The following is a 22,923-nucleotide window of genomic DNA, read 5'->3' as shown; positions in this document are numbered from 1 at the left end:
ATACTCACTTGAAGCCTTGATCAGAAAAGGGAGTAGAGCTCAGGTAGTATCCGTATATACATCCAAGCAACAAGCTTGACGAACTTCTTGGTACTGACGTTTCCTGTAGTTTCTGTATATTTTATTTCTTAAGGATTTGTAAATGCTTCATGGCCTAAATCAAGAGTGTTTAGTCTCGTATAGAGGTCTAATGTAATTTGGAACTAGAATTGAGATTTCTTAGAAGTCCTCACAAACCCCAGTTTTATTGTAAAAACTCTTTCATTTCGAATACATGAAATTTAAGGTGAAATGGGCTCTTGAATGTGTTAGTTTATGCTTCCAATTTGGAGTCAAGATATTGTAAATACTTCTTGACACATTTTTGGACGACTAATATGACACTCGATGAGCAACGAAAAATGCGTTATGAAAAGTAGATGTCATTTTAAGTGTTGTTAGAGGTATTTCTGTTACTAGTTGAGTGAAAGTAGCTCATCCAGTTGGGGTTTCAAAACACTCGGAAAGACTTGCGATGCAAACCAAGACAAATATGCAGTAGAATTGACCTGCACCTCCTCATTTCTCTCACTAAAATGTTCATGCATGCCTATGCAAATCTCCTTATACCCTCGATTTTATTTTCTATATTTGTCAACCATGCCTACAGGACCTCTTAATGAACTCAGCTTTCTCTATCCCTTGTCACACTCTCAATTTCCCTTTCATTTTTACTCAAAGAGATGCTCTATGCTTTTAAGCCTATAAACTGGTCTGAATTGCTCATTCAACCGGTCTAATCTATCTTCGCAAGGAGAAAATGGGGCGAGTAACACTTCAAATTAAGAAGATAGAGAAACTGATGAGTAACCTACACAAGGAGAATCAGCTTCAAGCACAAGTATTTGAAGCATGGGACTGTACTGTGGCCATGGTCTAGTGGAGGAAAAGGAAAAATCAGAAACATGTCAAGTTGACCTCATTTCTTCTTGACTCAAGAGCTTTTCATCAATGTACACATCAAAGAGGTTTTGTTCACGAATCAATACCAGATTTAATAAAATGATGTTCCTAAGTTGTAGTCCACACAAACTAGATCCATTTTTTTTGGACTTCTCACACTCTAAAGGGACTTTTATGCTGAAATTTTATAGATATGATCCATTCTCAAACCCTTAGCTTCAATAAAATTTGTTAGTGGGTCTATAGTAAGAGTTCGTAAAAAGTCAAATCGTCACAATGTCCAAGTGAAGAAAGTTGCTGAATTTTGGTTAAAGGGCCAATAAAATGATCATAACTCCCCCAATCATTAACGATTTTGATTTAAAGTTGAAGCAAATTGCTCCTTGAGTGATGTTCTCAACTTCATAGAGCTAGGGTACGAAACATCCAGTAAAATGCCAACAAAATATGAAGAATTTGATGGGTTCATGGAAGTTTATGATGTTTTGATCCAAATTTACAAAAATGCTCATGATCCTCTTAATTCTTGAATGTTTCAAGTTTTAATTTAAATTTGTTGCAAATTGCAATAGATGTGGTGCTTTACAATTTATTGAGCCAAAATGACCACAAACAGTTGGACAAATGGTGAAACTAGCGGTGGACATTCCATGGGTAGTTGGAGACATTTTACCAAAATGATCATAACGTACTTACCCAGTTGGGTAATGACGAGAAGGAAAGTTCAATTTCCACCTATATTTCATCTCTCTTTGATTGTCCAACCATGTTTCAAGGGAGATCTATAAATATCCCTTAACTCTCCATTTGAAAAGAAATTGAAAAGTTGAGACACCTAGTGAGAGAAAGGTTTAGAAAGAAAAGGACTTGTGGCTAAAGCCTTCCACCTAGCCAATCCCTAGTGTGGATAACATTTCCCAAAATCCCAACTTAGTCCAAGGCAAGTAATTTCTATTTGTCTCTGTTATGATTTTCCTTGGGTTGGATCGAAATTTTAAAATTGTTTACTTTCGCCGGTTAGAATTAGAGAATTATTAGCTTTGAAATATGGTGATCTCTTTTTTTATTTGGGAAACTATGTTGATAACTTTTTACCCAAGTCTTGATGAGAGCTTCATCCATGTCACAAATAATACACAGCTCATATGCCTCCGTGAGGAGCCATTTACTCTCTTCGAGTAGGTTACTTGCCTGTTTGTTTTGTTCTCTATCTTCTTGATTTTAAGTTCGCTCAGCCCATTTTCTCCTTGCTAATGATGTTCAGACCAAAGATATGAGCAATTCAAACCATTTTCTACGCTAAAAAGCACAATGCTTCTCATTGAGTAAAAATGAGAGAAAAAGGGAGGGAGAAACAAGGGCTTGGAAAAGCTAAGTTCATTAACAGGTCTTGCATAAATGGTTGACCAATTAAGGGTAGAAGGAAATATCCATAGGTATGCAAGCACATTTTAACAAGAGAAATGGGGTCTTCCAAGTCGATTCTATTGCAAGTTTTGTTTTTATCTCTATCACAAGCCTTCCAGTGTGTTTTGAAACGTCAAACTGAGGTGCTCCTTCCACTAAACTGTAAAAATGGAAATGCCCCTAACATTGAAAATGAGATCTTCTTTGCATAATGCATTTCCAGTTGTTCATTTGGTATCGTATGAAGATATATACCGAAACAAAGGAATGAACCCATATAATTAAAAATAAAAAGTTTATATAAGGTTGACAATTTAAAATCTAGAATTAAGATAAACCTCTAAAATCTTCCAGAAAAGGTTGTTTGATGTTCAAAAGATATCGAATTGATCATTTCAACATCAAGATGTATGAATATGGAGAAAAAAAAAGAAATTTTAAGTCCTAAAAATAATGCATCTGCAAGATATTATTTGCACAATCCATTTTCATGATTTTCATGTATTTATAAGTTTGCTTGATTGGAACCATTTTTGGAGTTTAATAATTTATACTTTCAGAGATAAAAATTGGTTCTCCCACCATCCTAGAATTTTTGACAAGAAAATTACATCAAATATGCCACATTTTCAAAGACTAGCAATCAGTCATTGAATCAAGGAGTTTACATATTCCCAAAGGATATTTGAATCCCCAAAGGACTTTTAGAAGTGTGTTTCTTCTTAACAAAGCGGCCATCACGATGCATTATGCCCCAACATTCACATAGAAATTGTATTACACAACATCCTATTTGATAAGCATGCATAGAAAGCAAAAGTTACCATAATGCTTTTAACCTCTCATTGATCTTTTGTAGTCTTCAGTAATATTGTAAAAACATAGGGCACCGGTTGGTTTGACGAAATGTACAACCAAGTCTGGGAAGATCACAAATAAAATTATATATGATTTATGCGTTAAACTAAATCAAATAAAATGAGTAATTATATTGGGTCCAGCTGAATTATGGATCACAAAAATTGAGCCTCAGGGCTTTCCCTTAATGATCCATCAATAGTGTTGTCTTAAGATTACATAAAATTGAAAAACTGAGACTCATGGAAGTTTAAAAAGAGTCTTGAGATACAAAGAAATAAGATTATAGGTTAAAAGGAGTGTTAAGGATACTAAACTAGAAAATGAAAGAAAGAAAAAGAAACAACTTCCATTGAAAGCCAGCCCTCAGGCAAATTTCTCCTCCACCATTGACATTCATTTGAATCAAAGAATTTGTTGGTGTTCAAAAAGATTTGATCTTGTACTTTTCCATGTTACTATGCCCATCGGCTTTTGAAAGCCTTCGTAGTGTTGGTTATGCATTCTAGAATTGTCTGATTGCCCTATAAATACCGTTATACAATGTGATTCTAAACACATGAACCCAGAAGCCCCAAAATTCTTATATGAAACCCTATGTGCCAGAAAACCGTGGAAACCTTAGCTCTTCAAACCCTAGAATTCTATTAGCCATTGAAGCCCCATGAACCAAGAAATTCAAACCATAAGCGATTGGTCAAGTGCACATTAAAATCAAATCCATTTGAAGACCCATAAATTCTTTGGTTTGAGTGAAATTCGAGTGTTGAGGAGAAAAACATCTCAACTGCTAACTCTAATTTGGTCCACCAACTTTGGTAGCCAAGTTAGCTGGCCTGGCTTGCCAAGTACGTTGTTTACTTTTCTTTCTTTTAATTTCTACTTTATTTTTCTTGAAATCAATTTTTTGGCCATCTTTATGTTGCTTTGTGTTTTCGTGTGTTTCTCTCTGTGGTTTTACACATCGATAGATCATGAAAGTATGATGTGAGGCAAAACTTGTGTGATTCATAATTCAATAGGTCCCACTATATTTATCAATTATGATTAATTTAATTTAAATCATAAACTAGAGGGGATTTCATCATAGATCTTCCCGGATTTGATAGTGAACCATTGACCATGCATGGTGGGTCACGTCGAGTTTGAAATCATGTGAAAACGACCGAGAATAAACCTAGGAATCACCCTAAAAGAGCTGCTTCTAGGAAAAAAGGAACCAGGGAATAGCATATGTGAGGCACCATAAGTGATTGAGGAACAAAACATCCTAGTCAGATGCTGCACATTGTTGGAGATCTGTTGCTAGTGATGAATAGTGCATTACTATTGTTGTTGTTTCTTGGCATTCTCAAAACTCTTCCTAGAAGGCTTATCCTTCTTTTTTCTCCTTTACTATCCTTTTAGATTGATAGATATTTCTATATTTATAACACCTATACGATGATTCCATGGGAGTACACTGTTGATTAACTTCTTCTGTAGAAAACTTGGGAAACTGTTTATGACCCAAAATTTGGTGAACCAAGACAATTATGTCAAACAGAACAAATTGATTTTTGAGTGTTGTAACACATAAATCTCACCATTAAAAAATTGGACGGTTTCTATTTAATCTTGAGGCATTATTGTTTCTTGCCCATAGAGAATGCAACTTGGAAATACTCCTTAATTGGGTTTGAGTTTAGGGACTGATTTCAGTATTGCATTATAATATAATGAAACTATGCTTCTAAAAAATCATATTTATCGTAGTTCTGTGATGTCAAATTTTGTACACACACTCCCTTCATGCTAAAATCAGTCCATAAAAAATAAATTTTAAGCTTACAAGACAGATATGGCCGAAATGAGATTCCCTCCAACAATGAATCTTAAACCATCCATTTAGTGAATTTCAAGATGTAAACCTTTACAAACCAAAAATCATTTTTTTCTTTTTAAAATTTTACATCTAGTGATAATAAAACCATCTAAAAAACTTTGGAAACATAAAAAATCCTCCTAAGGCTTAGATCTAAGCATCTCACTGAAAAGGATAATCTATATTATTTAGGGTAAAAAATACTTTCTAGTTAGGATTTTTAAATTTTTCTTTTTTGGTCATTGTCTATTAAAATGAAGAGAGTGTATATTTAAAAAATAGCCACAACATGAAATAGAAGAAGTCAAAGAAATTTTAGTAAATGAAATATGTTTTGATCTTCCAAGTTCTTTGTGGAATAGGAAAAATGTGTCCTCATGGATTCTTGCAATATTTTATGTTGTAAATACAATTTAACTAGGGAGTACCAAGACTACTAACTTATAAGCAATTAAATAAATTACTAAAATGGATATGACATCTTATTCCTAGTCATCAGGATCTTATCTCTAGAATGCATAATGCAAAAATATTCCTTAAGTTTGATATAAAATCTAGATTTTTGCAAATACACATTAAGGAATCTGATAGATGCAAGACTGCCTTGATAATCCCTTTTGGACATTATGAACGGAATGTTTTGCCATTTCGATTAAAAAACTTCTCCTTCTGAGTTTCAAAAAATTATGAATGAGATCTATTACAAATATAAGGATTGTATTATAGTTCATATTGATTATGTTTGATATTCCCAAATTCCTTGGATCAACATTGGGAATCTTTTATTATATTTTGTAATGAGGTAAAGACTAATGGTTTGATTGTTTCATCTAAGAAGATCAAGTCTTCAAGAAGGAACTACATATCCTATTGAAAGAGCTAGGAGTTTTGATAACAAATTCCAGATAAGCTCACTAATAAAAAGCAAATTCAGACGTTTTTAGGATTTTTAAATTATGTTTATAATTCTTATCATAATTTGGCACAAGATAGAACTTTATTAACTTTAAGACTTTAGAAAGTCCACCTGAATTGACATACTAAATGACTTTGCTTATCAAAAAAATCAACACGAAGGGTAAAATCTCTACCATATGTAGCTATTCATGATCCATCCACTTTCAAATTTATTGCAGTACTCTACAATTAAAAATAAATTTTAGTTATAGTCAAGGTTATATTGAAATTCTTAAGTGCTAAATTAAAAAATTCAACCTAGAATTCATTGCAAGCTGTAGATGACCCCTTTACAATTCTAGTTAAGGGAATTCCTAGAAACCCTTACTTTGAATCCTATGGACCACACAAATCCTAGTAAATGTTGGTAATCGTAAACACAACTTAATTGTCCGAAACCTTCCAAAACCTATTTGAAGATGTAGTAGACCCTGAAATATTTCTAATGGTCCAAACATCACTCAAATAAAATGCCCCATTGAGGAGTTAGAAGCCTAAAAAACAAGAAAAAAATACCTTGCCTAATGGAAGTGTCACGCTGCTCGTCGGGCCGTGTGATAGGGACCGTGTCACACAATTGCGTGTCATGTTGTATGCCGGGCCACACGTCGTGTGACTCAATGAGACTTGGGTTGTTTATTTTCACCCAATTTTGGTTATAAACATGTTTTTAAGTAGGTGAAAAACTCTGCTGGCCAATGCGAAGGTTTGGCCTATTGTTGATGAGGTTGCAATTTTGACTTCCCCCCGAGGTCTAAGCTTGACTTCCCCCATGATGTTTTTGTAGACTTTCAATTTTTTCTGCCTTTGTGATCAAGTTTGAGAAGGTGGTAGGATTAGAAGCCTGAACATGTAAGGAAATTTCCTTCTTCACATTCCTTATGCATGTTTGTACAGAATTGACCTCAAGCATGATCCCTCCGTCTCTAGATATAATCATTTACTGATGCATTCATCCCCTGGATCATTGTGAGCAGTTTACAGCTTGAATATCTCGTTCTACCTCATCGAAGCGTTTGTAAAACAAATGCTCCATCTCTTCCTAGGAATTGTTTTGAGTTTGGGGGAAAATGTGCGTACCACTTAAAGGCGGGTCATCCAAGGTTTCTACAAACTGTTGAAAAAGCAATCTAGAATCTGAAGCCAATTCTTGACATGCTAACATGAAATGGGCCACATGTTGCTAGGGCAAGCCAGTGCCATCGAAGATAGGCAACCTTCCCTTTTCGTATCCAATGGGGATGGGAATTTGATCAATAAAAGGTGGGAAGTCCTTTTATAATGAATGATTTCTTGTGACTTCGAAGCTTGTAAGCCTTAGATACTTTTATTGATCCTTCTTTGAATGTCTTCTTGAGTAAATGCCGATGACATAGCATGAGAAGCTATGTTGAGATGGTCATCAAAGAAGACACGGCGGTTTAGAGGTCTTGGAGTATGGGCTGTAGGAGGAGGTGGGGGTCTCATTTCTTCTTCTTCATGTTGAGGTTCAAGGGCAGAATTTGCCTCTTGATGCGAGGATGCTCCAACAAGTCGAGCATTTTCAAGTCTTTTGAGCCTATCCAAGATGTTGCTCAAAATGTCCTTGAAGCAAGCCATCGTATTTTTAGGTTCTTCACCCTCTTAGCTAACTACCATTACATTAGCTTGTTCAATAGAACTGAGTAGTTCGACAATAGGGGTGATCCTGGCTCTCTTTACAGCGCGATCTGGCAGTCCAAGTAATAAGGGCATAGCTTGCCCTTATTAAGCTCTTGAATGCCTTGTAGATCGAGTGAATACTGGCTCTTGACAGCCTTGTCGCCGCATTGCTGCTGGACTTGATGATTGAAGGCCTTGGGGTTATCTCTCAATTCGAATGGGATCGAGACTGCCTTGGGGCCATACATCCCTTGATTGCTCATGATGGCATTGGGGTCGCAGATCTGATGAACTGGGTTCATCTTCTTGCATCTCTATGACACATCAGTGAATAGTGCAACTTGTCTCAGGCTCTTCCGTGGTTTGCAACGGATAGAACGAATTATACTTTTAGTAGATCTTTTGATGATGAAGACTCTACATTCCTCTTTCTAAGTGGCACTTTCATCCCCCTCATTTGCTTGATACTCAAGTTCTAGTAAATTTCCTCCCATAATTGGAACTGGCGTTGGCATCCTTCTCGACTTGGTTGCCCCACAAAGATGAGGGCAAAGTTGATCAACTCAGGTAAAATATGATATCCTGGGAAAAGGGAGCTGGAAGTTGACTTTTGAAGTTTGGTTTTGCTTGGAGAAGGGGCATGCTGTTTGGTCATCTTTGGGGACACCATCTTTCCCTGAGTCCAGCCTCGAGGGCTAGCTCGGTCATATAAAGAAGAAGGAGCTGATAGGATGGTGCTTGAAGGAAATCTTCGAGTACCATGTAGTTCAGGGCTTCAGGGTAGCTATGGGCGCATTCAATGGCCTTTTTCCCTTGCCGCCAATAACATCATTGAACCTGCGTGTGTGTGCAAGGTCCACAAAAGTGTTTGGGGAGGTTTGTGATCCCACCCCCAATGAAGTGAAAGGTCGTAGGGCCATTAACATGCATATGAATATTTATTAGACCTTTGATTGTCATGAAGGTCATGTGCTCGTTTAGTTGCAGCCTTTGGGCTGCCCTGAGCTAAGAGATTATTATGCAATGCATTAGTGGTTCGAGGACCACTTGTGATGGGTTCGAGTCCCAAAAGACCCAAAGCAGGTGAAGAGACGGGGGTAAGCTTTTGATTGTCCTATTTTGTCACCGTGATGGTTGAGCCATCGGTCACGACGTGTGTGAGTGGGCGCGGAGTGACTTTGAGCTACTCGAACAAGATGAACTTGCATAGGAATTGCCAGGATGAAGTGTGTGTGGCGACATACTAGTATTAGTCGCGCAGATGTAGAGTGGCAATGGGGTAGCCTTGCGGTTATCCACAGAAGTTGTGGTCTTAGCGGAACCCACCAAGTGAAGAGTAGAAGTGGCATTAAAACCACCTTTAAGCTTAGGACTGGTAGAGTGTCTGCTAATAACAGGGTGCATATGACAGTAGATGGTTTTAGGACCACCACTGCATCTAACATTAAGATACTTTCCTTTGATATCACAAGAGAGGGAACAAGGGGTTTGAGTACCCTTTCCCAAAATTTCCCTAGCCTGAAAAAGAGCAGCAAGGCAAGCTAGGGCAGTTTAAGAATGTATGGGAGAAGCGGATTGAACCGACTTGCTTCTCGAGGATGAGGTTGCAAATATGGGGATTATGAAGTCCCCAATTTGGACAAAGGAGGAGTGAATGAACTCCATTGAAAGTTTAGAAAAAGAAAGAAATGAGATGTTTGTTTGAGAACAGCCTGAACCAAGAACAGGGTGGTGTATCCCTAGTAGAGTTGCCAGTTGGTCAGGGCCTGGTATTCCCTTTCGTGCACGACGACGGTGTCCGCGGGGAGAAAACCCTCTCTCAAACAACTGTAAAGGGTCCACGTGACCTAGCATTTATGCATGTGAGTGTACTCTTCTTGATGCGAATAGGAACTAACAACGAGAGAGATTTTATTGATAAGGATGTGTTTATACGCCTACCTCGTCGTTTGTGGGTTTGAGGATACGCTTGGGAAGTCCCCTCTTAGAATAATTACACCGCCCTCCAGCTATCTACCAGCGGGGTTTGGACACGAACTCTCCTCAAACCTCACATTCACCTAGTTCTTTTATCTCAAAACTTGCAATGGGGGTTGACTGACAAAGAGGAAATGAACAAGAAGGGATGATTGAAGTTCGTTTATCACCTTAAGTGTTAAAAGACTCGATATTCAGAGCAGCTAAAGAGTCAGAACTCTCTCCAATGCTGACCCAAGATGATTCCACTTGAGTGAGCGAAAGCGAGAGAATCTATATCTCCAGCTACTCAGCTCAACTGTACGGAGTGGAAGTTAGAGTGGTTGTCTTAGTGTCAAGACTTTAAAAACGGCTCTGAGAAGTACCAAGTCAAGCACATGGTGGATAAAGGATACTGTCAGTACACAATGAGGAATGAGAGAAGAATGAAGGGCAGAACCACATCCGCATGAAGGGGCAGACACAAATGTGAGCACAAAAACAGGGGAAGTATCAGGGCGGGCAAGAAGATTGAGACGGATGTCCAGTCTAGTGTATGAATTCGTACCTTATTAGGGAAGATGAGAGAGAGAGAAGAATGGAGCTACAATTGGACGGGGCCTCAAGATGTCGAAGCCGCAGGGAGTTGCGGCTCTGTGCGTTGTGTGGCGTAAAGCGAAGGAGAAGAGATGGGGGCACGTGTTATGGAGGCTCTGTGTGTGGCGGGGAGAAAGAGAAGCGTAGAGAGGGATGGGGCTATAGATTTGCTGCAATTCTGTGAGTAGCAAAGAAGAGAAGAGAGAGAGAGAGGGAGTAAAGATGGGGCTGCAGGTAGCTGCGGCTCCAAGGTTCATGCACAGCAGAGGGAAGAGAGCTATGGAAAAGAGGGAAAGAAGAAGGAAAGAGAGGGGAAAGAGGAGAGAGAATGGGCTTGGGGTGTGACCTAGCCTAGGTGCACCACCTTAGCCCCTTTGCTTGCACATGAGAGAGAGAGAAGCTAGCCATGGGTCAAGATTAGGATGTATTGACCATGGTGTAGGCTTGAGCGTAGTCTAGGGTATAGGCTTGGGAGTGTGGACTATGGTGTAGGCTAGGGAGTTTGGACTATGGTTTAGGCTAGGGTGTAGGTTAGGGAGTATGGGTTAAAGGTAGTTTCTCTCTTAACCAAAGTTTTATCTCTTCTCACCACTAGATCTAGAGAGTAAGAAGTAAAACTAAATGAAACAAGCTTAATGCTTTAATTTCATTCACAAATGATAAAGCCTTCTCCAACCCTCACAACAAATGACTTAAGCTTACTTATATAGAGGAACCACAAAACAAGGATGGCATGCTTAAAACTAAGCCAAATTGTGAAAAAATGCAATTAAATGGTATTAAAATAAAATCCCATTTTTGGACATAATGATGAAAATACCCCTTAGATCCTCTTGAAACAGGCTTTTCATGAAGGACAAAAAATCCGTTAGGTCCATTGTCTTTAACCATCAATCTGGTACAATTCACGATCTTCCGAGTCGTCATTTTGATCATAATATGAAGTGGACATTGTCACGATTGTTTTTCACAAAATTTCATTTGATTTGGTTTTCGTTTGAGCATATTCAAATTTTGGGTAGTTGCCGAAAAAAGGGATTCTGACGATCAAAAAATCTTTCCCTTTTTAACCTTGAAATTCGCATTATCCAACTTCCTATTTTATGCAAATACTATGCTAAATCATAGCTCTTCACGATGTGGTCGCAGTAGACCTAATTTTGTGACGATCCGACACGGGAATGCCAAATTATGATTTCACGAGGTTTGGGATGTCCTCTTGTATAAAATCTGATTTTTAAACTTTCAAGCTCTTCTTCTCGATAGAAATTCATTTGTTTCGGGCCATCTCATGACTCGTTCCATATGTCGAAACGACCTAGTCGACGAGACCTAGCTTGTGTCCAAATTTGAGCTTATTCTAACACAAAACGAGAAAGTTATGCGCATTAGAAAGTCTTCCTGAAATGGAAAAACATAATTTCCATAAATGGGAACTAGTTCACCGAGGCTGCACCGCAATAGCGTAAAACCCACCATTTTATTGTAACTTGGGCCCATAATAGTCTTGGAAGGTGGTCTTGTACTATTTTTTGGGATTCCAGATTTGATATTGGTGGTTTGGTACTGTTTTGAAGCCCCAAGATTAGGGTTGTAGTTATAAGGTCCTTTTTTTGCATGGCGGATTTGATATCTGAGTTTCCTCTTGATCATATCAAAACTTATCGGAATGTAACGAAAATTTGTGGGCATCCTTCGAGCATCGTAAATTACCCTTTTCATGTCTTTTGAAGCCGTTCTGATACATTTTCAGAGCTTGCCTAGTTTTAGGCTGGTTTTACAGTGTTCCCATGATCTGGCGATGTCTTAGGTACTAGCAGGACCAGGTTGTTATTGACTCTCTCCTTATGCATCTCAGGGATACAAGTATGTAAAAAATGACATATAACATTCATTTCACTATTAATAGTGTACACAATCTGTTAATAGTCCATATACACTGTTAATAAACCACACATACTATTATATTATAGTGTGTTAACAGTCCTTATTCATCTATGAGCATTGTTTGCAGTGTGTATGGACAATTACCATTGTATGCACACTATTAACAGGTCATATACCATATATGGATTGATAACATGCCTTACAAACTATTAACAGTGCGTATGAATTGTTAACACAATGCTAACGACTCATACATATTATTAACTGTGTGTAGGGAATAGACAACCCACACAGAACAACCCATTCCCATATTATTAACTGTGTGTAGGGAATAGACAGCCCACACACAACAACTCATTCCCATGGCTTAATAGTAAAATTGAAATGTAGACGATGAGATATCAAGGTCCATCGAATAAAGATGATTAATAGTGTATGAACACTGTTAATAGTATATAAATGCGGTTAGCAGTGAAGGAACACTGAGAACAGTCCATATTTCATGATCACAGTTAAAAGTGTACATGGTGTCTTAACAGTCCACACACACTGTTATTAGAGCGTTAATAGTCCATATACGTCTATGAACACTTCCAATGTTAACAATTCATACATATCAATAACAATGTTATCAATTCATACATATCATTAACTGTGTGCATGGAATGGATAGCCCACATACAATCCATTACCATCATTACACAATGTGTGTATACAGTGTTAAATACTCCGTAGACACCCATAACAGGGTACATGGACAGTCAAGAGTGAGGTTTATAGATTGTTAATAGTCGATATACACTATTAATAGAGTATAACAATGTATATGGACTACGGAAAAGCATTAGAACATAACAAACAAAACATAATGAAATAATTTAAATACAATTATTGTACATGTACAATAAAGGCATTGCTGCATAATAATTGATCCATTATTCAAGTAAATGCAATGACCAGTCCGAACCTGTTTATGATAGACACTCATCCACCCTTTTCGAAAACCACCCCACTTCTTTGCTCTCGAAGCTTGAAAACATTGCAGAATATTTTGTGATGTGGCGTTGAATTACTCAATTAGACAAAAATGAGCCACATGTGTAGGAACTAGAATCTCAAACCACAATAGAAGGCAACGCTTCTAAACACAATAAGATACATATTAATGAAGTTCATTGTACTGAGCAGGGTCTTCTAAGCTTCTTGGTTGTGCTCTATGATAGGTCGTGAACTATCCCTCTAGGGTGGTTGTATGCTTCAATTAAGACTTGGAGAGAGAGAGAGAGAGAGAGAGAGAGAGAGAGATCATGGAAAAGTGATAGAGATGCATTAAGGGAAGCACAATCATAAAATTACTAAGCTATTGGAAATCCAATCAATTCCATGCCCACAAATGAGCAATATAGATAATGGTACCAAGCTTTTGGCAACAACATAACATTACCTTGCTTTTGGCTAAACAAAGATAACTCAATGAATTAAAAAGCACCGGAGTAAGCATAAATCACATCATAAATCAACTAAATCTATTACATTCCCTAAACACATCAAACGATAGATTAGGCATTGCATAGATTCCGAAAGATCTCAGAGCAATCATTTGTAAGTAATAGCTATAGTTAAAATTTGCCAGGAAAGCATTCAGTAGATGGATGGTTTCATGTACATATTCCTACAAAATTTTCAATATAATTTTTTTTTGTGAGAAAATTATCAATATGAAATTTGAATAAACAATTTTGTGGATTTGAATTGTTTAAAATGACCACAATAGCCAACCTTTTCGGTACAAGTGTTAACTACTCCGAAAACAAAGAAATTTTTGAGGAAACTATACTGCCCAAAAGGGTATGGGTCAACATTATAAGACATCAATACTAATATACCTTTTAGACTCATAAATCCTAACACGAACATAAAATATAAAATGAATAAATACAATTCAATGCAATGTGAATATAATTAGACATCAATGTGTCAAACACATGTTTATGCACTAGATAAGCTATGATTTATGTGGATCAATGAGTTGGCGAGGGTACTCCCATTCTTGTCCTGGATTTTCAGAAATGTTAGATCATATCCTTACACCCCATGGGGATTCCATCTGGTTATGTCACTCATACAAAACTTTGACTAATCAGATACATTCAGGTTGCAATTTGGTCACATCAGCAAGTGGACTCCATGAGTCATAAAACAATCAATAAGCGTGTTGTTTAAGGAAACAAGTTGTAGGCTTTAGCTGAATAAACACTCAAAGACATGTTTTGAGTCATAAGCAAACTCTGTGGCGCAATCCTTAAGAGGTGTTAGCCATACGTCCTTTAAGGCCACAACATATTAGAAATGATGCTTTCAAGTAGCACTAAGGAAAAGGATAACAAGAACCCAGTACAGTTCTCAGAAAGACGAAAAAAAAGATCACTGCATTAACTGTGACACATCAAATCCACTAGCGTAGCAATGAAATTTGCATAGTGGGAATTGATTTGGAGGTATTTATTTATATGGAAAATATGATAAATTAATGTTGTTACTAAATTGAACTTGAAACTCCTACCAATAATAAGGAACCATATTACCTTCAAATGAAACAGTAACCAAAAGTGCGAATTCATAATAATAATTTAATGGCAGGTAACTACATGAATAAGCTAAACTCCATAGAAATTCCAATCCAATAATCAATGAAATAAAGAAAAAAACATGTTTTTCAATTATTTTTACCTTAGGCTATTTGGTTATAGCTAATTATTTGAATAATATCATAAACTAGTGAATCATAGGAACGTTAGGCCATTCGCCTTTCGCTAATCACTGAATCATTACATCAACTTTTGAATCTTTTGAAGGAGTAGAATTTGTCTTTACTTAGCTGCAATCAACTAAAGTTAGAAGCTGCCTCCTCTTATATTGAAGTATTAATAACTGATAGAAAAATATTAAAGCATGGGCTGGTAGATAATGAATCAATTCAATATGATTTCAACACCATACAAAAACATGATCTTGCTTTTATAAGATAACGAAAGTATCCATCCACATCTTGAAACCCGCTAAAAAAATATTATTCTTCATTTATGAGAATTACTAGAAAGGAAAAATGTGTGTAACTCTGGATACAGACACAGATTACACTGAATTCTCTTATCAATTGCTCCAACTCTATCGTGACGAATAATACGCAACTCAGAGTCATGCTTGCGAATTACATTACCTGAAAATAATTACATTATTTTACGATGGCTGAAGGTCATAAAACGGAGCAGAGTCTTCATCATTGTCATATTCTTCATTAGTTAAATAGATTTCTCAGAGCCATGCTTTAAATAGATTTATATATTTATAATATTAAATAATTATTTACTTAATAAATTATATATAATATATAAAGGAAAATACTGAGATTAGCCCACTAGCTCATATGAACATATGAGCCCAATGGCTCATAATGAATTTGGGTCAATCTGACTGTTACGTCCTCATTTCGTGTTTGAATTTGAATGTTTTTTATATAAATCCAAATAACTTGAAAATTTAGGAAACCATTCTTCTCATTTTAGCAATATTTTTGTCAATTTATTACTTGTAAAACACTTCTTTTTTTTTTTATATAAGATTATCCAATTTTTGAATAACACATGCCTAAAATTTCAAGTTATTTGAATTTTTCAAAAAAATATTAAAATTTAAATACGAAATAAGGCCATGACCCTCAAATCGGCCCAAATTCAATCTGAGTCGTTGGGCTCATATGAACTCATATGTTCACATGAGCTAGTCGGCTAATCCTAGCATTTTCCGTATATAAATCAGGGAAATTATCTCCATTATTGTCACATTCTTTATTATTTAAATAGATTTCAGCTGGATCTAAACCTTTCAAAATTACAATTGTTTCTCTAATTTCCTTAAAATGATCAAATGCCAAAATGAAAGATATAACCTCTGAATGTTATCTTTTGGACTATTCGAAAAGGTATCCCATCTTATGAGAGAACCATTTCCTTCACTTGTAAAATTTAACATTTGGACCTGAATCATTCATAGCACTTGACCATCAAGAGTGAAACAAAATCACACTTAACTAGAAAACATATACAAGGGACCACAAATAATAATAAAAAGCACTATCAGTGAAAGAAATATGGCAAGAACCCTCAAGAACATAGTATTAAATTTCATTAAAGCTTTCATTCACCTTATCATATTTTATTTCTAACTCATGAGCAATGGACTGGGCCAGTTCTAAACTCTGAGGCAGCAGATCTTGAATTTTTATTGTGCATGGTATAGGTGTTTCATGAAAAATAATCAAAATAAACAGAAGAAAGGGTACAAGGGCAAGCACTTTTGAGATATGTGTTGTGTGTAGTTTTCTATATTGTTGCATACGTGTTGTGCGTAGTTTTGAGCCATGATACAAGGGCATGCACTTTTGTGATATTCACAGATGAAATCAAAGGATAATTTTAGAAGATAATGGTTTATCAGGACGTCAACCCTATATATGCTTGGTAGACGATGGGTCATAATACATGAAAAATCCACATGATTTTGGAATAAATTTGCAAGATACACTTCAAGTACGATAACAGGGTGTATTGAGCTCAGACCCTATCATATAAGGCTATAATACACATTGAAAGCCCTGATACCCAATCACTATATACATCTTGACAACCAACCCATCATAAAGACAATCAAAACCATCTCTATTTGAGACCAAACTTTGGGAGTTCTGTTTCCAATGGCCCCTATAAGTCTCATGACATGATATTAGAGGAATTTGGATGCGATTCATGTGTCTTCAGATTCATCCTGTGCCAAAGAGGAGTTTGACGGCTGGACCTTCTGGAATCTCATCAAATCATATGAAAATGATGACCTACCCTACACGGCTTCATCCCAAGGCAAGTCCTTTTTGCCGAGGGATATCGACCCACCATCACCAGGACCCCTCAAAGTTTTCCCTATGCGATCACTAGATCCTAAAGGCGCATGCTACTATCGGTCCCAAGGGCGGGACTTTAAGCAAGCCTTACTACAGTCACAGGGGTATGCTCTAAAACTACCTCCTAAAAAAAAAAAATGCAGCCGTGCACTGGAAAGGATTAGCGCCCCCCTGGGAAAGGACTAAAGCACCTTCCCGGTACGCATCTGAATTCTCGCCATTACTGCCCCTGTCCCAGAAAAGAGGAAAAGATGGAACTTTGGAGATATAGTCAACGTGGCTGCATATGCCTTTGATCCAAGGATTATATAAATTAAAAATTAGACATCGTCTAAAATAAAACGTTTATATATGGTTCACAACATAAAATCTAGAATTAAGATAAACCTCTAAACTCTCCCAGAAAAGGTTGTTTGATGCTGAAAAGATATCAAATTGATCATTTCATCATCAACATGTATGGATATGGAGGGGAAAAAAAAAGAGATTTTAAGTCCTAAAACTAGTACGTCTTGCAACATATTATCTACATTGTCAATTTTCAAGATTTTCATGTGTTTATAAGTTTGCTTGATTTGAACGATTTTGCAGTTTAAGAAATTATATTTTTAGAGATAAAATAGGTTCTCCCACCATCTTAGAATTTTGGACACGAAAATTACATCAAATGAGCTACATTTTCAATGAGTAGCATCGGTCATCGAATCAAGGAGTTTGCATATTCCCACAGGATATTTGAATCCCCAAATAACTTTTAGAGCCGCATTTCTTCTTAACATAGCGACAGCTAAGATGCATTTTGCCCCAAACATTCACATAGAAATTTCATTGCACAACATCCGATTTTCTGAACATGACTAGAAAGCAAAAGTTACCATAATGCTTTTAACCTCTTATTGATCTTTTTGTTATCTTCAGTAAAAACATAGGGCACCTGTTTGTTTGAGGAAACGTTTACAAACAAATCTGGAAAGATCTTGGATAAAATTATATCAGATTTATGCTTGAAACTAAATCAAATAAAATCAGTAATTATATTGGGTCCAACCGAATTATGGATCACAAAAATTGAGCCTCATAGCTTTCCTTCTATGATCCATTAGTAGTGTTGTCTTAAGATCTGAATTTTAGGACTTATAGGGATGTTTAAGATCTGAATTTTAGGGCTTATAGGGATGTTTCTCCATCTATTCATCTGTTTTGAATCACAATGGAGAAGGCTTTTAATAGCACACTCGAACGACTCGAGAATGCGCAACCGACATTTTGAATGCTTCTGAAAGTCACTAGATAGTTCACAAAGATGGAAGCAACATAGTCCGTGTTGCTATGCCAATCGGATTTTGAAAGCTTTCGTCGTGTTGGTTATGCATTTTGGACTTGTTTGATTGTCCTATAATTACCCTTAACAATGTAATTCTAAGCCTATGAGCCCTAGAAGCCTCAAATTCTGATATGAAAAACCCTACGTTCCACAAAACCGTAGAAACCTTAGCTCTCCAAACCCTAGAATTCTATTAGCCATTGATGTTCCATGAACAAAGAAACTCAAACCCTAAGCCATTGGTCAAGTGCCCATTTAGATCAAATCCATTTGAGGGCCAATAAGTTCTTTGGTTTAAGTGAAATTTCGAGTGCTAAGGAGAAAAACATCTCAACCTCTAATTCTAATTTTTGCCACCAAGTATGGTTGCCAAGCTTGGGGGCCTCGCTTCCCAAGTAAGTTGTTTATTTTACATTTTATTAATTTCTACATTATTTTTCGTACAGCACTTTTTTAGCCTATCCTTATGTTTCTTTGTGTTTTCGTGAGTTTCTTTCTTTGGTTTTACCTTCAGATAGATCATGAAAGTTATGATGTGAGGCAGAACTAGAGTGATCTATAATTCAATGTGGCCCACTGTCTTTATCAACTTTGTTTAATTTAATTTAAATCATAAACTAGAGGGGATTTCATCAAAGATCTTCCTGGATTTAGTAGTGAACCCTTGAGCATGCATGGTGGGACATGTCGAGTTTGAAATCATTCGAAATGACTGAGACACAACCTTAGGATCACCCCATAAGGGCTGCTTCAGTGAAAAAAGGAACCAGAGAATAGCATCTACGGGCCACCATAACCGACTGGGGAACAGAACATCCTAGCGACATGCTGCACATTGTGGGAGATCTGTTGCTAGTGATGTATATTGCATCACTTGTGTTGTTGTTTCCTTGCACTCCCAGAACTCTTCCAAGGAGGATTGTCCTTCTTTTATCTCCATTACTATCATTTTAGATTGAGATATATTTATAACACTCATAATATACGTCCATGGGAGTATATTATCGATTTACTCCTTTGGTAGAAAGGTTGGGAATTTGCTTATGACCGAACTTTTTTTGAATCAAGACAATTATGTCAAAAAGAGGAAATTAAATTTTGAGTTTTGTAACACATAAATCTCACCATTAAAAAATTAGACAGTTTCTATTTAATCTTGAGGCATTATTTGTCCTTGCCCCATATAGAATGCAACTTGGAAATCCTTTTTTTTTTTTTTTCTTTTCATTTGTTTTTTTTTTTTGCAGCATATGGGTTGAAGAGGTTATACTTCCAAAATTTGGGTTCCTAGAAATACTCCTAGATTGGGTTTTACCGTAGGGACTGATTTTAGTATCTCATGGTAACATAACGAAACTATGTTTCTTAAAGATCATATTTATCGCAATTGTGTAACCTCAAAGTTTGTACACACACTCCCTTCATCCTAAAATCCATCTATAAAAAATATATTTTAACCTTACACCATAGATATGGTCAAAATAAGATTCGCTGCAACAATGAATCTTAAACTATCCATTTAGTGAATTTCAAGACGTAGACAGTTACAAATTGAAAATCATTTTTTTTTTCTTGTTTAACATTGTACATCTAGTGATAATTAAACCATCGAAAAAACTTTGAAAATAAAAAATCCTCCTAAGGCTTAGATATAAGCATCTCACTGAAAAGGATAATATATATTATTTGGGCTAAAAATTAACTTCTAGGGTGAATTTTTAAATTTTTCTTTTTTTTGTCATTGTCTATTAGAATGAAGAGAATGTATATTTAAAAAATGGTCCAAACATGAAAAAGAGGAACTCAAATAAATTTTAGTAAAAGAAATATGTTTTGATCTTCCTTGTTCTCTGTGGCATTGGAAGAAGCAGTAGCCTTTTCGGAAGAAAAATTCCCACTAATGCTATACCTATAAAGATGAATCAAAGATATTTAGGAACTTATCAGAAAGAAATAGAAAATCATTTGAAGAAATAGTTTGATTAGCAAAAATGTATCCTCATGGATTTGTGCATTATTTTATGTTGAAAATACAATTGAACTAGGGAGTACCATCTAGAATGCATAATGCAAAAACATTCCTTAAGTTGGATATAAAATCTGGATTTTATCATATACCTTTTAAAGAATCAGATAGATATAAGACTGCCTTTACAATCCCTTTTTGATATTATGAATGAAATGTTTTGCCATTTGGATTAAAAAACTTCTCCTCTGAATTTTTAAATATTATAAATGATATCTATTCCAAATACAAGGATTTTATTATAGTTTATATTGATGATGTTTGATATTCTCAAATTCCATTGGTCAACATTGGGAATATTTTATTATATTCTATAATGTGGTAAAGACAAATGGCTTGATTGTTTGATATAAGAAGTTCAAATCTTCAAGAAGGAACTACATATCCTATTGAATGATCTAGTAGTTTTGATAACAAATTCCAGATAAGATCACTAATAAAAAGAAAATTCAAATACTTTTAGCATTTTTAAATTATGTTTCTAATTATTATCATAATTTGGGCCAAGATAGAAACTTATTAACTTTAAGACTTCAGAAAAATCCACCTGAATTGACTTACCAAATGACTTTGCTTATTAAAAAAAATCAACACGATGGGTAAAACCTCTACCATATGTAGTTATGCTTGATCCGTCCACTTTGAAAATTATTGAAACATATGCCTCAACTGGGGAATATGTTTCAATACTCTACAATTGAAAATAAATTTTAGTTATAGTCAAGGTTATATTGAAATTCCCAAGTGAAAAATTAAAAAGTTCTACCTAGAATTCATTGCAAGTTGTAGATGACCCCCTCAAAATTCTAGTGAAGAGAATTCCTAGAAACCGTGATTCTGAATCCTTAGGACCACAAAAGTCCTAGTAATCCTAAACCCAACTTAATTGTCCCAAATCTTCCAAAACCTATATGAAGATATAGGAGACCCTAAAAGCTTTCCAATGGTCCAAGAATCACTAAAATCAAACGCCCCATTGAAGAGTTAGAAGGTTAAAAAAACGACAAAAATACTCCTTCCCAATGGAAATGTTCCATGCTACGTGTCTGGCCGTGAGATAGGGATTGTGTCACATAACTGCGTGCCATGCTGCACATCGGGCCGCATGTCGTGTGACTCAATGGGAATGGGGCAGTTTATTTTCACCCAATTTCGGTTATAAACATGTTTTAAGTGGTGAAAAACTTCCAAATCTTTCAGAAAAGTACGAAAAATTCGACATCTTTGATTAAATCTGGACCATTGGAGTAAATTATTGAATTTTTAGCCATTACCCTATCTCAACCCATAATTACCGCATCTAAAAAAATCCAAAAAATTAATTTAAGAGTCCGTAAAAATAAAGTTAGGAAAATCCATCAAAATTATTAGATAAATCCCATAAATTTCTAAAAATAGTAAACATCCTTAGATAAATCATATAATTTTGGGAAAACTCCCTGAAAATACCAGAAAATCCAAAAAATCATATTAAATATTTAGAAACGATAAATCTCTTAGAATATCAGGGAAAACTATCTGCTAACCTTATAAAAAATTAGTGAGGTCCCTACCTAATATCGTTAGCCCCGTTCTAAGCCTTAGGAACCCTAGATCTTGATAAAATAATTTTAGATCTAGAAAATTGGAGATGGTAGCACAAGAAGTGTGGCCTCTTCAAAGACCGAAACTTCAAGTTTCAGGTCCCGAGGTAAGAGATCTTTGTATTCTCTTTTATTTAAGCTATTCTCATTAATATTTTCAGATGATTTAAATTCCTAGTAAATGTGGTTTGGTTTTTTTAAGTTTTTATATATGGATTTGGAGATGGCTCTGCCATTAGTTTCAAAAAGAAACCAGATCTATATATATTTGTGATGCTTTTCAAGTTATAATTTAAGCGACTCCATTCTCTACTATTCTATAAATTTAACTCATTCCGTATTGTATTTGAGTTGATCTCGGTCTGAGATCAGCACGAAAATAGACTGCAAACAATACCAAAGGACAATTAGAGAAAGATGTAAGAAGATCTAGAATCTAAAGAAATCATTGCTAGATGGCAAGCATTGTTATCTATCTCCTTTTTTTTTTTTTTTTTTTTTTGTTTGGGTGAATCTAACTTCAAATTTGTCATACAATATATCAAAGGAGAAAATAATTATCTCCCTGATTTATTAGTTTGCAAATTTTTTTTTATGGCCCAGATAAGTCCCCAGGGGCAAGGGAAAAGATATAGTCGCCCAAATTTCAAGTAGCCCAACGTTAAGCTTGTTAAAAAAGATTTTTAACTTTGTTCGTAATGCCATTAGAAAAAAATGATTTATTTTTAGTTTCCAAAAACAATCCGAAGAATTATCTGGGAAGCTCTTTTCATTACCCTATTAGGACAGTAGGAAAATATTCCTTTTTGTTATGAACAATTGTTATTATTTTTACTAGACACTAAAGGTGTGTATATAAGAAATCATTTTGGAAGACACTCAAACAATTATGCATTCTCTCAAATGGTCATTCAAAAGGTGATA

The sequence above is a fragment of the Amborella trichopoda genome, chromosome 12 (genome assembly GCF_054954075.1).
Source record: "Amborella trichopoda isolate Santa Cruz 75 chromosome 12, AtrichopodaSantaCruz75HAP2 v2.0, whole genome shotgun sequence".
NCBI classification, from domain to species: Eukaryota; Viridiplantae; Streptophyta; class Magnoliopsida; order Amborellales; family Amborellaceae; genus Amborella; species Amborella trichopoda.
Note: the sequence above shows the minus strand (reverse complement) of the source record.